The sequence below is a fragment of the Bos javanicus genome, chromosome 23 (assembly GCF_032452875.1).
Source record: "Bos javanicus breed banteng chromosome 23, ARS-OSU_banteng_1.0, whole genome shotgun sequence".
NCBI lineage: Eukaryota > Metazoa > Chordata > Mammalia > Artiodactyla > Bovidae > Bos > Bos javanicus.
This window is the reverse complement of record NC_083890.1, coordinates 50,341,720-50,354,989: the sequence shown is the minus strand read 5'-3', so window position 1 is coordinate 50,354,989 and position 13,270 is coordinate 50,341,720. Positions and strand designations below refer to the sequence as shown.

Genomic DNA, 13,270 nt, shown 5'->3' with positions numbered 1-13,270 from the left:
CAAACCTCCCTACAAGACGTTATGGCTGCAGACCTACAGTTTCTCTCCTTCCCTGATGAGCTGTGTGGTCAGGATGCAGTGTTAGGGCCCTTTCTGGCTCGGGGTCTGAGCAGGGGAGAGACCCCCACTGTGAGCATCATGGCACTTCCCCAGGAACATCATAATGGCCCTGACTTGTCCAGCGGCAGACAGCCCAGTGTGTGTGGGCACACCTCCCGAGGCTGCCCCAAGGCCAAAGTTCTTAGAAAAAGTCAAATGAACTAACTGCTCCTCCCAAGGATAAGGTTTTTTTTCCTCCCCTTCTGAGTTGGCCTGACCTGTTTTCTTGAAGATCTATTTCTGTATTTTTTTTTGAAAGACATGACCATCAAGTTCTTTAGATTTCACTGGTTAAGGGGAAAGTCTGAATGCCCTGAACCTTGTGCGCCTTCCGGTAGAGCCTTGAAGATGTCGTGATAGCAAAGGAAGGCAGTTCAGATGTTTCCATAAAGATCCTTCCTTCTGGGGAGCAAGACAGCCCTGGGGTCTCTATGCTTGTTGTAGAAATCAGTCATTAAAAAAAAACACACCAGTAAGTACAGAAATGCCAGAGCAACTTGCTGCAGTGAGTAGGTGAAAGGCTAAATTCTTACAGCCATGCACCGAACGCTTCTTTTATTCATTGTCCTGTGTATCCTAAGTCTTAAAAAAATACCCCCACATTGGATAAGAGAAAGGATGACCGTGTCCTTTGATCGTCATTTTCAAGCATCGTCTAAAGGGAGTCATTCCTGTCTCACTTACTTCCTACGACTGGTTAGGTGTTAGAAGCACTTCCCAGGTGGCTCAGGGGTAGAGAATCTGCCTGCAGTACAGGAGACATGGGTTTGATTCCTGGGTTGGGAAGATCCCCGGGGAAGGGAATGGCAACCCACTCCAGTATTCTTCTCTGGGAAATCCCATGGACAGAGGAGCCTATCCATGGGAATCACAAAAGAACCGGACACGACTTAGTGACTAAACAACAACAACAGATGTTAGAAATTAGATGTCGACGTGGAGATTTATAAGCTGGAGATGACTGTGTGTGTCCGGGAGGGACACATTTTTTTTCTTCTTTAGCAATGATAGTGACAGAAGTCTTGGGTTCGTTGCCCTGCAGACAGAAAACCTGTTTTATGTCTAACTGAACAGTCTTATTACAGCGTTACATCGTTCAGGACTCAGTCTTTCCAGTTCTCTTTGAATGAGCTTTGCAATTCTGCCAGTTTTTTTATTAATGAATAAAGCAAATTTTGGAAGCATATTCTTTCTATATTAGTATAAAGCAGTCTTGTTTTTAACTTAAAAAAATGATACTGTGGCACTAGCCTTGTCCTCCAGAAGAATGTCTGCAGCCCGATCCCTTGTTCACGGTGCAGAGCTTCTTGCTGGCTTGCTGTGGCCGCCTCGGCTGAACTTTGTAAATGCTTTCATGGTTACTGTAGTTAATGCACGTGTGTGCATGCTCTATCAGTCACATCCCACTCTTTGCGACCCCACGGACTGTAGCCTGCCAGGCTCCTCTGTCTATGGGGATTATTCAGGCAAGAACACTGGAGTGGGTTGCCATGCCCTCCTTCAGGGGATCTTCCCAACCCAGGGATCGAACCCACATCTCTTACGTCTGCTGCATTGGCAGGCAGGTTCTTTACCACTAGCGCCACCTGGGAATACGAGGTCAACGCTTGGTTGAGGAAGAGAGGACTGACTGATTAGCTTCCGTTAGGTTGGGGGTCCACAGGCTCTGTGATCTAACACCTGATGACCTGAGGAGGAGCTGATGCAGTAATAATAGAAACCAAGTAATAGTAGGTGTCCGGTGCTGGAGTCATTCTGAAACCATCCTGTGCTCCCCAGTCTCGTGGAAAAATTGTCTTCCAAGAAACTGATCCCTGGTGGCAAAAAGGTTGGTGCCCGCTGGTTCAGGGGAAGAAAAGCCAGGCGAGGTTATTCACGGGTGCAGCAAACACCATTCCTGCTGACTCTGCTCTCGTCACCATCAGGACCTCCGTTTCCGTTGCCATCTTTTCAGGTTAGTCCTTGCGGTGGAAGCAGAGTATTTACTTCATCTGACACACGAGTCTTTCGGAGGCTCTTTTTTATCCTCTCTACCACATTTCCACGCATCCTGACATCTGAGAGGAGGAGGCTCAGAGGCCCCCTGGCTAAGCCACAAGGGAGGGTCAACCAGCTCCCAAAAATGATGCTGCTGAAGAGCTCGGGGTAGTCAAAGTCTTATTTCAAATGGGTTGGGAGGTTGGCTTTATTGTACAGAGAATGAATTACTTACTAATTGTAATGAATAACTGTGTGGTGGTGGCGGTTTAGTCGTTAAGTCGTGTCTGACTCTTGTGACCCCATGGGGGTCCCGCCAGGCTCCTCTGTCCATGGTATTTTCCAGGCAAGAATACTGGTGTGGATTGCCATTTCCTTCTCCAGGGGATCTTCCCAACCCAGGAATCAAACCCAGGTCTCTGGCATCGTAGGAAGATTCTTTACCACCTGAGCTAGTCCTGGACGAATAACTGTGTAACTCTATTCTAAGATGGTGCTAGGGTCTGTTTAAATGTTTTTACATGCACTGTTCAGGGAAAATACATTCTCTTCCAAATATCGGGATAGGTTTGGAAACTTACATGTAATGAATCATCTATGAAATGATATAGCAAACAGAAATGCTTTGCGAACTAAATAGTGTTTTATTTTGCCATGAACATTACTTATTATCAGTACAGTAATTCAATGTAACCTGAATGTCCCCGAATCTGCAGATAACTGAGAGGTGACCATTCTCTTGCTAACTGAATAGAATAACTCAAGTCCACACCCCACATTTGGTTTCAGTAAGTTCAGTCCCCTCCTAAGTGTTTCTGAGGGTTCCCAGCGAACGCGTATCAGCCGTGGTCTTCGGGCATCAGCTGGTCCTGGCCACGCTGGCAGCCGGGTTCTCTCCCCGGCTCCTCCCACCTCTTCACCACCTCCGGTCTTCCTGTGGACAATTCACCTGCCAGCACCATCCTAGCCTTCCTTTGTTTCCTAAGAAAGTGCCAAAATAAACCAGCCCCTAATTAACAGCTAATAAACGTTTGCTGAAACCACTGGTGGTTACTGCTGCTGCTGCTGCTAAGTCGCTTCAGTCGTGTCCGACTCTGTGCGACCCCATAGATGGCACAGCCCACCAGGATCCCCCGTCCCTGGGATTCTCCAGGCAAGAACACTGGAGTGGGTTGCCATTTCCTTGGTTACTAGAGAGGAGTTAAGATGCAAATTAGGAAACAACTCAAAATACTCCTCAGGCCCTGCCTCTCAGCACATTTCTGGGGTCCACTTACAGCCAGGGTCCTTTCTATGCCCTCTGTTGACCTTTTTCCAGGAGCTGAAAGGTATTCAAAAGTAGATCATTATCTACTTCACGGGGACTAGCCTTTCATATTACAATACACAGAACTTCAGTTTCTCTTACCGGAATTCCCCACTGCAGCCAGCACCTTGGGTCTTCTGTTCATAACCAACAACTCCCTGAAGACTTGCTTCTCTAGACAAAGGACTTGTGCCCGCTCTGGGGGCACCCCCTCATCCTCCTGCAATGAACGTGGAGGTGGCTGCAGCCATGCTTCCGTCTCCACTAACATCAGCTGGGTGGAGAAGGTAAGGTCAAGGTTAGCTAGACTTTGAGCCACCTTCTAGAACACCTGATTGGACTTCTGTATATTAACCATGTATGAAATAGCCTTGCTAAATTCAACCACTGATTCTGAGAGTTTGTGGATGGTTTTCAGCATTTTATGTACACAGTCATTATTTTGCCTTTTTAAAAAAAATTTTACAGAAAGTTTATACCTTTTATTTTTCTGGCCACTTTACAGAGACTAATATAACCGACACAGTCGAAAGAAGCAACGATTGTGGCCGTCCTTGTCTGGTTCAGTCTGAGGGTCGGGGGAAAGTGCTCCATATTTCAATTTTATGTATATTATTGGCGGCAGGCTTTTGAATTTTCTCTTTACCAGATTAAGGAAATATGTTCTTCTAGGTCTAGTTTGCTAAGTTATTTTAAAATTTTTATTATAAATGAGTATGAAATTTTATCAAAAACGTTTTCTGGATCTATTGAGATGCTTGTGTGTGTCCCTCATTCTGTTAATGTGGTGAACTGCATTGACGATTCTTGAATGTTAAATCAATCTTGCCCTCCTGGAATAAACTACACTTGCTGGGTTTGATTTGTTCCTATTCAGTTTTGAATTTTTACATCTTAGTCTGACAGAAATTGGCCTATAATTTTACTTTCCTATTATATCTTTGACAGATCACGGCATCAAGCCCTTGTAAAACGAGCTGGAACGTATTCCTGTGCTACCTGTTTTCTAAAAGAGTTTGTGTAAGAGAGGCATGGGGGAATTTACAAGCAGTCTTGCTTGGGACTAGACTTCTTTTTGTGGAAAGGTTTTTAATTATGGATTCAGTTTCTTTCACAGATCTAGAGGCCCTTTTCTATTTTTTGATGACAATTTTAGTAAGTTGTGCTTTTCGAGAGCTTTTTCCATTTCATCTCTGTTGCAAACGTATTGGCATAATTGTTTATAATACCCTGTTATTATCTTTTTAATACATATTGAATCTTGACATTGTCCGTTTATGTTCTCTTCCTTCATCTTTCTCTCTTATTCTTGATAAGTCCGACTTGGGGGTTTTCAATTTCATTATTGTTTGGTTGCTACGTCATGTCTGACTCTTTGCGACCCCATGGACTGTAGCCCACCAGGCTCCTCCGTCCACGGGATTTCCCAGGCAAGAATACTGGAGTGGGTTGCCATTTCCTTCTCCAGGGGATCGTCCCAACCCAGGGAATGAACAGGCATCCCCTGCATCTCCTGCATTGCAGGCAGATTCTTTACCGCTGAGCCACCAGGAGTCTCCAAAGAACCAACCTTTGACTTTGTGGGTTTTCTCTCCTGCTCATTGGTTTTGTAGTTCATTGCTTCCTGCTCTTACCTTTATTATTTCCTCCCTTCTATTTTATTTGTATTTAATTTCTTATTCTTTTCTAGTTTTTTTTTTCATTTTTTATTGAGATATAATTTATATGTAACATTATGTTAGTTCCAGGTATGCAACATAACATTGAGAAGTGATTACCAAAATAGTCGTTAGCATCCATCCTCAGTTCAGTTCAGTTCAGTTCAGTCACTCAATCGTGCCTGACTCTTTGTGACCCCATGAATCGCAGCACGCTAGGCCTCCCTGTCCATCACCAACTCCCGGAGTTCACTCAGACTCACGTCCATCGAGTCAGTGACGCCATCCAGCCATCTCATCCTCTCTTGTCCCCTTCTCCTCCTGCCCCCAATCCCTCTCAGCATCAGAGTCTTTTCCAATGAGTCAACTCTTCGCATGAGGTGGCCAAAGTACTGGAGTTTCAGCTTTAGCATCATTCCTTCCAAAGAAATCCCAGGGCTGATCTCCTTCAGAATGGACTGATTGGATCTCCTTGCAGTCCAAGGGACTCTCAAGAGTCTTCTCCAACACCACAGTTCAAAAGCATCAATTCTTCGGCGCTCAGCCTTCTTCACAGTCCAACTCTCACATCCATACATGTCCACAGGAAAAACCATAGCCTTGACTAGACGAACCTTTGTTGGCAAAGTAATGTCTCTGCTTTTGAATATGCTGTCTAGGTTGGTCATAACTTTCCTTCCAAGGAGTAAGCGTCTTTTAATTTCATGGCTGCAGTCACCATCTGTAGTGATTTTGGAGCCCCCCAAAATAAAGTCTGCCACTGTTTCCACTGTTTTCCCATCTATTTCCCATGAAGTGATGGGACCAGATGCCATGATCTTTGTTTTCTGAAAGTTGAGTTTTAAGCCAACTTTTTCACTCTCCACTTTCACTTTCATCAAGAAGCTTTTTAGTTCCTCTTCACTTTCTGCCATAAGGGTGGTGTCATCTGCATATCTGAGGTTATTGATATTTCTCCCGGCAATCTTGATTCCAGCTTGTGCTTCTTCCAGCCCAGGATTTCTCATGATGTACTCTGCATATAAGTTAAATAAGCAGGGTGACAATATACAGCCTTGATGTACTCTTTTTCCTATTTGGAACCAGTCTGTTGTTCCATGTCCAATTCTAACAGTTGCTTCCTGACCTGCATACAAATTTCTCAAGAGGCAGGTCAGGTGGTCTGGTATTCCCATCTCTTTCAGAATTTTCCACAGTTTAATGTGATCCACACAGTCAAAGGCTTTGGCATAGTCAATAAAGCAGAAATAGATGTTTTGCTGGACTCTCTTGCTTTTTCGATGATCCAGCGGATGTTGGCAATTTGGTCTCTGGTTCCTCTGCCTTTTCTAAAACCTGCTTGAACAACTGGAAGTTCACGGTTCACATATTGCTGAAGCCTGGCTTGGAGAATTTTGAGCATTACTTTACTAGCATGTGAGATGAGTGCAATTGTGCGGTACTTTGAGCATTCTTCGGCATTGCCTTTCTTTGGGATTGGAATGAAAACTGACCTTTTCCAGTCCTGTGGCCACTGCTGAGTTTTCCAAATTTGCTGGCATATTGAGTGCAGCACTTTCACAGCACCATCTTTCAGGATTTGAAATAGCTCAACTGGAATTCCATCACCTCCACTAGCTTTGTTCGTAGTGATGCTTTCTAAGGCCCACTTGACTTCACATTCCAGGATGTCTGGCTCTAGGTGAGTGATCACACCATCGTGATTATCTGGGTCGTGAAGAAATTTTTTGTACAGTTCTTCTGTGTATTCTTGCCACCTCTTCTTGATATCTTCTGCTTCTGTTAGGTCCATACCATTTCTGTCCTTTATCGAGCCCATCTTTGCATGAAATGTTCCCTTGGTATCTCTAATTTTCTTGGCGAGATCTCTAGTCTTTCCCATTGTGTTGTTTTCCTCTATTTCTTTGCATTGATCGCTGGGGAAGGCTTTCTTATCTCTTCTTGCTATTCTTTGGAACTCTGCATTCAGATGCTTATATCTTTCCTTTTCTCCTTTGCTTTTCGCTTCTCTTCTTTTCACAGCTATTTGTAAGGCCTCCCCAGACAGCCATTTTGCTTTTTTTGCATTTCTTTTCCATGGGGATGGTCTTGATCCCTGTCTCCTGTACAATGTCACGAACCTCATTCCATAGTTCATCAGGCACTCTATCTATCAGATCTAGTCCCTTAAATCTATTTCTCACTTCCACTGTATAATCATAAGGGATTTGATTTAGGTCATACCTGAATGGTCTAGTGGTTTTTCCTACTTGGTTCAATTTCAGTCTGAATTTGGCAATAAGGAGTTCATGATCTGAGCCACAGTCAGCTCCTAGCCTTGTTTTTGTTGACTGTATAGAGCTTCTCCATCTTTGGCTGCAAAGAATATAATCAATCTGATTTCGGTGTTGACCATCTGGTGATGTCCATGTGTAGAGTCTTCTCTTGTGTTGTTGAAAGAGGGTGTTTGCTATGACCAGTGCATTTTCTTGGCAAAACTCTATTAGTCTTTGCCCTGCTTCATTCCGTATTCCAAGGCCAAATTTGCCTGTTACTCCAGGTGTTTCTTGACTTCCTACTTTTGCATTCCAGTCCCCTATAATGAAAAGGTTATCTTTTTTAGGTGTTAGTTCTAAAAGGTCTTGTAGGTCTTCATAGAAGAAGCATATTGGGCACTTACTGACCACATTCTGTCAGATCTCTCCTCCATGACCCGCCTGTCTTGGGTGGCCCCACGGGCATGGCTTAGTTTCATTGAGTTAGACAAGGCTGTGGTCCTAGTGTGATTAGATTGACTAATTTTCTGTGAGTATGGTTTCAGTGTGTCTGTCCTCCGACGCCCTCTTGCAACACCTACCGTCTTATTTGGGTTTCTCTTACCTTGGACGTGGGGTATCTCTTCACGGCTGCTTCAGCAAAGCGCAGCTGCTGCTCCTTACCTTGGACGAGGGGTATCTCCTCACCGTCGCCCCTTCTGACCTTGAACGTGGAATGGCTCCTTTAGGCCCTCCTGCGCCTGCTCAGCCACTGCTCCTTGAAGGTGGGGTTGCTCCTCCCGGCCACCGCCGCTGGCCTCTGGTGTCATCCATCCTCACATATAGTTAAAAAACATTTTTTTTTTCTTGTGCTGAGGATATTTATTTATTTATTTTTACCAGATTGCAGCAGGTTTAATAGTGTCCGCAAAGGTATGCAGAAGTGGTAACCCCCATAACAAGAAAAGGTGATCTTATTTGGAAAAACAATCTTTGCACGTGTGATCGTGGATTTTGAGATGAGATCACCCTGGATTGAGGGTGGGCCCTTGCTTGTGCTCAGTCGTGTCTGATTCTTTGAGACTCCATGGACTGTAGCCCGCCAGGCTCCTCTGTCCACAGAATTTTCCAGGCAAGAATACTGGAGTGGGTTGCCATTTCCCACTCAAGGGGACTTTTAAATTTTACTCTCCAAGCAACTTTCAAGAATGTGACACAGTATTATTACTATAGTCACCATGCTGTACGTCACAGCCCCATGCTTTATTTATTCTATAACTGGGGATTTGTGCCTTCTGGCCCTTTACTCACATTCGCTCCCGCCCTCCTGCCTCCGCCTCTGGGAATCGCTGATCCGGGCGCTACGTCCATGCGCTCTTTGTTGGTTTTCAAGATTTCACGTGTGAGGGCACACAGCTTTTGTGTTTCTCCGTCTGACTTCTTTGGCTTCCCAAGTGATGCTAGTGGTAAAGAATCTGCCTGCCAGTGCAGGAGACACTGTGCAGGAGGAGGGCTCCATCCCTCAGTCAGGAAGATCCCCCAGAGAAGGAAATGGCAGCCCACTCCAGTATTCCTGCTTGGAGAATCCCACGGACAGAGGAGCCTGGTGTGCTTCAGTCCACATGGTCACACAGAGTCGGACCGGACTGAGCGCAGGCAAGCGGGTCAGGCTCATCTCACGCAGCACAAGGCCCGAGGTGCCCTTCCATGCTGCTGCAAATGCAAGATTTCTTTTCTTACGGATGAATCATATTCCATCACGCATGTGTGTGTGTGTACATATGTGGAAATAAAATACCACATCATTCACTCACCTCCTACTGTTCTTTTAAGCCGGTTTTTAACTCTTTTTCACTGGGTGCATTTGCCCAGAGAGCTAACCCAGAGTTTTTAGGACGTGCTTTTCTTATGGGTTGCCACAACTGCCGTATTGCTGGAAAAAAAGAGTTCCCACAATATATGATTTTTGTTTTCTAAACTGACCCTCTGGGCATATGTGTCTTAGCCGAATAGGTTGCAACTGTAAATATTTAATGATTCAAGGTTCTTTTAATCATCACTTAGGATTTTTATTCCTGAATAGGTTAAAATCTCTGCTCTCAATTTACTGTCAGCTGTCTTTCTCCCCTTCCCCTCTAACATGAATCAGGCAGTTGGAACATGACCCTCTGAACAGCTGTGCCCTCAGCCTGCTGTGATGAGATGCAGGGCTGCGATGCAGCTTCAGGTTCTGCTGCAAATCACCTCACGTTCTTTGCCTCTGTATTGAGGGCATGGAGATGAGAGGTGATTTATTGTCTTATTTACGCATAAAGTGCGGGGGCAAACCATTCTACACTTCGCTGGAAGCATTTGCCAAAGATGCAGTCTCTGAACTAGCACTTGGGGATCTGGGGATTAGAAATGAATCCAGAATGGCCACAGAAAGATTATTTCAGCCAATTAACAGAATCCAAGGAAACTATTATGTTCCAGTGGAAGTAGCTGCCTCTTGCCAGATGTGCTGAGTGGTAGTAGGGACCAGGCTCAGAAGGACACGTGTACACCGTGGACACGCATGCCCACGCACACTTGCACACCCGCACAGACATGCACGCTGCAGCACCCGCGCGTGACTGAGCAGTTACACAAGAAGGGGATTCCGGGAAGCGAGTCCTTGGATTTTGTTGTTCATTCTAGCTCTTCTTTCTAGATCCAGAGTAACACATGTTTATCAGAACAGCATTGGAAAGTCCAGAAAAATCACCCATAATGCAGCTTCTGCTGCTAAGTCGCTTCAGTCATGTCTGACTCTGTGCGACCCCGTAGACGGCAGCCCACCAGGTTCCCCCGTCCCTGAGACTCTCCAGGCAGGAACACTGGAGTGGGTTGCCATTTCCTTCTCCAGTGCACGACAGTGAAAAGTGAAAGGGAAGTCGCTCAGTCGTGTCCGACTCTTAGCGACCCCATGGACTGCAGCCCGCCAGGCCCCTCCGTCCGTGGGGTTTTCCAGGCGAGGGCACTGGAGTGGGTGCCGTTGCACATAATGCTGCTACCTAGTAAAGACAATGGCGACTCTGTCATATTTTCCCTTCGCACTTACTAAATAGAGACCAGCTCCTCCAAGCGATTCCACTCAGTCCTGCTTTTCTCTCCCACCTCAAAATTCTTGATTAGGATATCCTAATATAAAAAAACGGTATTTTGGCCACGACAAGATGTCCTTTCACGTGAGGGGCTCAGTGTCTTCAGTGTCCTCTCACTGGCCACTGGCGCGGTTACAATTCTTCCAATAATAAAGGAGTCGCGGCAGGTCCTTCTCCCTGAGTCCCCTCTCGTGGTTCCTTTTGGTTTCAGGTGTCCAGGGAGCCCCTGAAAGGCTGGAGCTCAGGCTTCTCCTATAATCACCCTAACATTCTCTGTGCCGCTGACCCACCTCCAACTCTTACCCCCATTCTTTCCCCAGTGAGCTTCCCAAAGCGAGTCTCCCAACCGCACGTGGTATCTGCGCCCCTTGTGAAATTCTAGTAAATTAAACAATTCCCATCTCATGGTTTCAGGCGCTATTTTAGCACCATTATATATATGACACCTTGGGCTTTCCAGATGGCACAGTGGCAAAGAATCCACCTGCCAATGCAGGAGATGAGGGTTCGACTCCCGGGTCGGGAAGATCCGCTAGAGAAGGGCATGGCTACCCGCTCCAATATTCTTGCCTGGAGAATCCCATGGACGGAGGAGCCTGGGGCGGGGGCTACAGTCCATGGGGTCGCAAAGAGTCGGACGTGACCGGGCAGCTGAGCGCACACACACACACACACACACACACACACACACGATACCTTCGTGCCTGGGGCATCGGCTGGTGCTTTTGAAAAGTGCCGAATCATTCTAGACCCGCCCTGCAGGCGAGCAGGGAACGTGACTGGTCCGACGGAGAGAGTCTGTAAATGTCAAAAAATACACTGAATTTCAAAGATTTGATCTGATAAAAGGAATGTGAATTATCCATCTCACTATTTATATTGATTACATGTTTGGGATACCAAACATGATAATGTTGGGGATATATCGGATTAAATGTAATATTAAAGCTAATTTCTTGGTATGTGTTTTCAGTGTGGCTACTAGAAACTTGCAAAGCACACATGTGGCTTGTGTGTGTGGCTGGTTCAGAGTTCCAGTCTGGAGGCCAGTTTGGCGCCTACAGTGGGAGCGGGGGCCCTCAGCAGCCCTCCCCGTCTGGACTCTGCCCTCCCCTGTCTCTGCTGCAGCCGCCAGCATCCAGGTGAGGCAGACAGCAGGCTCCTTTCATCTCTCTCTCTCTCCCCGCATCGGCCCAGGACTGGGCGCAAATAACGGCACGTGGGAGCAGAGGTTTGGGTGGGGCAGGGGAGGGGGGCCTGGCCTGGCTGGGGGGACGCTGCTTTATTAATCATGAGGCCCATCAGGTTGGCGGAGTGACAGATGCCCCCCAGAGGACTCGACGGGGCTGGGAAGCGCTCGCCAAATGCTCTGTGGGTTTGGGCTCTGACTGCAGCTTTGAGCAGCTTCTTTTTCGTCCCCACCTGTCTCCAATCAGTCCTTTCACAAGGGGCCTGGCAGCTCCCCTTGCCTGCTCTCAGGGGTTCAGAGCCGGGACTCCACAGACTGTGTTGCCATCTCAGCCTCCAGGCAGGTAAAGCTGAGATCCAGCAGAGCGCCTGCTCTGAGCGCTCGGGAGGAGGGGCAGGAGCTGGACATAACTGAGCCTATTTCTTTAGATGCTGTGTTTCCCAGGCCTGCGGGACACTCAGCCTCCTGCACAGCTCAGGGACTTGCAGAGAGAAAGCTGAGTTACCAGTTGGCACGTCTGTGCTCTGGCCCAGGGCTGGCCTGGACCCCTCTGCTGGGAGCCAGCCCAGCCCCCGGGTGTGGCTGCCCCCAAACTCCCGGTTTCTGCTCTGCTAGGACTGGGACTCGGGGTAGCAGAGGTTACTAGTGAGGGTAGCAGTGGCCCTGACTCACTTCTAAGTCTGGTCAAGTGCCCACCCACCCACATGTCCTTCCTGATCTCAGTGTTTTTGTGGGGAGCCTCTGTTTGCACACAGAATCTTATTTCTTGCCATGTTGCCTCATCTCTTTTTCTGCTGGCTCCTCTCCTGCGGCTGGTAGAGGCTTGGTGCTGCCTGAGTCTCTTCCAGACACGGCTGGCGGGTCCCCCTCTGAAGTGAGAACTCCTGTCTTCCGGATTCCTCGGAACTGACATCTGGGAGAAGAGGCAGATGAGGGCATTCCCCTGCATGCAGGTGACCCGTATCTGAGTGCCCTTGCCCAGGGCACGAAGCTCCAGGCTGGCCTCTGAGAGAGCGCAGATGGATCAGGTATAAATTTATCCTTGTTGACTTCACAGCCTGCGAAGACTGAAGAGTGTCACTGGAGAGCCACACTCGGGGGAACGGGCACTTTGAGTGTCTGGGAACGAACAGGAGGGGAGAAGGGGCTGTGGGCACTTGGCGGAGGTGAAAGCTGAGCTGGCAGGAAGGATGGGAACAGCTGGCTCTACAGCAGAGATCCTCAGCCCCGGCAAAGTTGATGCTATGGTCCAGATGCTTCTCTATTGTGGGGCCGCCCTGTATACTGTAGGATGTTTACCAGCCTCCTAGGCTTCTACCTAGGGGGACCCCTCCACTGGTGACACCCCAAATGCGTCTGTGTTATCATTTTGTTGTTTAGTCACTAAGTTGTGCCTGACTCTTGGAGACCCCGTGGACTGTAGCCCACCAGGCTCCTCTGTCCATGGGATTTTCCAGGCACTAGAATGGGTTGCCATGCCCTCCTCCAGGGGATCTTCCCAACTCAGGGATTGAACCCGGGTCTCCTGTGGCTCCTGCGTCGGCGGGCTGATTCTTTACCACTAGCACCGCCTGGGAAGCCCTTGAGCCAAGTGGGGATTTAAATCTCCTCCACGGGGAATGATTAAGGTTTACACACAACGTGTGGTCAGCTGGAATGGGTTCTCACATATTAGTTGTATG

General features: G+C 47.4%; 1 long non-coding RNA gene across 1 annotated transcript; it reads right to left on the bottom strand.

Moving 5' to 3' along the window:
* Nucleotides 1-2,697: 2,697 nt before the first annotated feature.
* Nucleotides 2,698-11,609, bottom strand: LOC133236765 (uncharacterized). The gene is made up of 2 exons (XR_009733015.1): nucleotides 11,096-11,609; nucleotides 2,698-3,057 (listed from the first exon to the last, which is right to left on the bottom strand). It is a non-coding gene; the product is annotated as an uncharacterized LOC133236765 (long non-coding RNA).
* Nucleotides 11,610-13,270: the final 1,661 nt, after the last annotated feature.